The sequence below is a fragment of the Orycteropus afer genome, unplaced genomic scaffold (genome assembly GCF_000298275.1).
Source record: "Orycteropus afer afer isolate SDZICR_OR568_19922 unplaced genomic scaffold, OryAfe1.0 scaffold00794, whole genome shotgun sequence".
NCBI classification, from domain to species: Eukaryota; Metazoa; Chordata; class Mammalia; order Tubulidentata; family Orycteropodidae; genus Orycteropus; species Orycteropus afer.
In genome coordinates, this window is record NW_006922381.1 from 828,102 (window position 1) to 831,458 (window position 3,357).

Below are 3,357 nucleotides of genomic sequence, written 5' to 3' on the forward strand. Positions count from 1 at the left end.
TATATATATATATATATATATATATATATACACATATATATATATATATTGATGCAAGTGTGTTGGGTCGTTCTGCTGTTTTCTTTGTGGTGGTAGAATCTGTGGTGGTAGAATCTCTGTGTGTAGTGTGAATATGTGTTTTTGTTTGTCATAAAGAGGGTTTAGAGGTCGAACCGGGAGGTTTTATGATAATTGGATGAATATGTTTTCTTCTATCGAGTGAGAGAAGATATTGGCAGAGAAGGTGGGAGTGGAAAAAGGAAAGATTGGTGTTGCTAGTGCTGGTTTCTAGGGCTTCGAGCAGGCTATTTTTAATGACATTTATTTGCAGACTGCAGCTCAATTCAGGAAAGATTCTTATTGTTAGAGCATCACAAATTTCTGCCAATTTCAGGCACACTCAACGATCCCACCTCTGTGGCCCCACAGTGCTAAAGAACCGGGCCAAGGCAAAAATCCCGGGAGTGTGGTTTCTTCTCTTTCCCTGTTACTTCTGTCCACGGTGCCGACATAAACCCACCAGATCACTAATGGCCGGCTCTGGAGTTTGTCTGTAATACAACACAGTTGCAGCACCAAAGATGCATGTAGTTTGAGCTGTGGGTCAGGGGAGTACCTGCTAGTGACCTGTGGTCCCACTCTCTGTGACAAAGAAAAGCATGAAGTCTCCCAGTCTGACCCCAGTCTACTCTCTGACCCACTGGGAGAAGATGGAGCTACACTTCTTGGTGCAATAATAAGTTTTCCTCCAAATCTCAGTGCAGGTGTTCATGCCTGCAGCCAGCTCCCAGGACACCCAAATTACCTCCAAAAAATCAAGATGAGCTGCTGGAGGCAGGTCTCTGCCGCTGTCCACCAGGATATTAGAGTGGTCTCTGGTAAGCTGTTATAAGGCATTCTCCCTTTTGGCTCAAGGATCTCAGGTGGGTGCCCTAGCCCAGCCCACAGTGACTGCTCCAGAAGGGTTTCCAATGCCTCTCTCGGGTGCCCATCCATCCGTCCTCCTCTAATAGCTCTTTCCCAAATAATCTCTCTGAGCCTTTCCTCTAATTTTGTTCTTGTGTGTTTGATGTACTCTGAATCTGTGAGTTGTTCAGAGCAGTGGCTTGTCTCCATTTTGAACTCCTAGCAGTCCCTTTCTAGGACTTCCCTGAAGGACAGTGGTGAAGGGAAATTCTCACAATGGGCAGAACTTTGAGCTGTGTACATGACTATTTGCTTTGTATGGAAGGAGAAATGGTCTGATTCATGGGGTGTGGCCAATAGTTGGCTAGATGGTCTGGAATTTGGAAGAAGCATGATTGGAAATTTGGTGACAAGGAGATATGGGGAAGAGGTATTTGGATAGATCTCTCTGAATGGACTAAAGGAGTAAAGTTATTTGTGTCTCATTTGAATGCTCACCAAAAACTGACCTCAGTAATCAAATGGATAGGATGACATGTTGTGTGAAAACTCAGCCCACAGAGCCAATAAAGGGAGGGGGAGAGCACAGGGACCACAAAAGCCTTAGGATCCAGGTAAGGGGTGCAGGATCCAGGTAAAGGGCAGTGATATTGTAACCAACAGACATAGGTATTTTGCAAGATATTTTTCCTTCATTTTCTTCTTCCTGTGTTCTGTCTCTGGTTTCTTCTGTCCTGTCAACACAATAAGAATTACTTACAAATTTGTAAATCTTGGCGTGCTCTTAATATCATATGCACAGTCTATCTCCAACTATACACACTAGCACAATATACTGTACCACATTTACTGTACCTAAAATTGAAGTCTTCATTTTTTTCTCTCATAATTATTCCTATTAAAATATTTTAATCATTAAAAAAAAAGTCTCCAAGTTACTTTATTTGAAATTTCTGAGTTATCATTAACCACCTCATCACCATTTTTTTTTTCCCCAAAACAACAAACTCACTGCTATGGAGTTGGATTCGACTCATAACAACCCCTCCTCGGATTTCAAAGGTTGTATCACAATGGAAGTAAATTGCCTATCTTCCTTCCGAGGAGTGGCTGGTGGGTTTGAACTGCCAGCCTTTTGGTTATCAGTTGATTCCTACATCTAATTAAATCCGGATACTTTACCTCCACATTTTCCTTTTTATCAATTAATTCTACCATAATTTTATCACCACTAAATAAGTCAGAGTGTCATTATCTCTAGTCTAGATTTATTCTTCTCATACTATAATGTACATACTAATGACTCAGGGTCTTTTAAAATAAAGAATCTGATTAAGTAGGTTTGGGATCCTAAAATTCTGCATATCTAACTAGTACCTAGTTGCTGCTGCTGTTGCTGGTTTAAAGATGGCATAGTTTGAATTGCAAGGGAATTCTGGAGTACTGCAATAGCTTCATCCATGTACTTAGAGTAACTTTCCTGTGATAAGTTTTTGACTTTTTCTCTTTTTTTTTTGTCTCTGTCCTAAATTGTGGGAGTTCTGATGGCATAGTGCCTAAGGCATTTGACTGGTAACCAGAAGGCTGGCGGTTCAAACCCACTAGCCATTCCTCAGAAGGAAGGTTGGTATATATATCTACTTCCGTAGTGATACCCCATCGGAAACCCAAGGAGGAATTGCTATGAGTCAGATCCGACTCAACAGCAATGAGTTTGGTTTTTGGTTTGGTCCTGAATTGAGATGACTGCCACAGTACCATTTTGCTGTACGTTAGTTTTAAATTTAACTCTATCTAGCCTAAAGTTTATCTATATAATAATTTTTTTCAAATTCCAATAATTCTATTGTCATGCTTTCTAATGCGTTCTTTTATACCCATTCATTTTGTTTTATTTCTGCATGCTTTTTTCCCCAAATTATTATTTTTTCCTAATGTCATTCATTTTTTTTCCCCTATTATTTAAATTGCAACTAGAATGAACCTATCTTCCATTGTAACATTTTTGTGGGTTTTTTTTTCTACCATTAGAACTCTTCCCGTGGTTTTGAATTCTGTGTTGCAAACTCCTATCTCTCTTTCTTTGCATATACATGAATGTGTGTTTACCAACCAGACTAGCACTGACAGTGAGATGCTATGGAGCCAGTTACCCAGGTATCACCTTTCTTGACTCAGTTCTGGTAACCATGGCTATTTAGTATCATCTTCAAAGAAGCAGCAGCTGTTGATAACAAATTATTTCAGTCTCCATTTATAAGTAGAGGAGATGGATGAACAATGAAGCTTGTTTCAACACTCATTAATGTGTAACAAACCACCGCAAAATACAGTGGCTTGAAAAATTAACTAACAATTATGTGCTTTATCTGGGATCAGGACAGCTCTTACATTCCATAAAGTATAGGCTAAATTTACTTAGTATTTACATTATAGAGTGATAAATCCCAT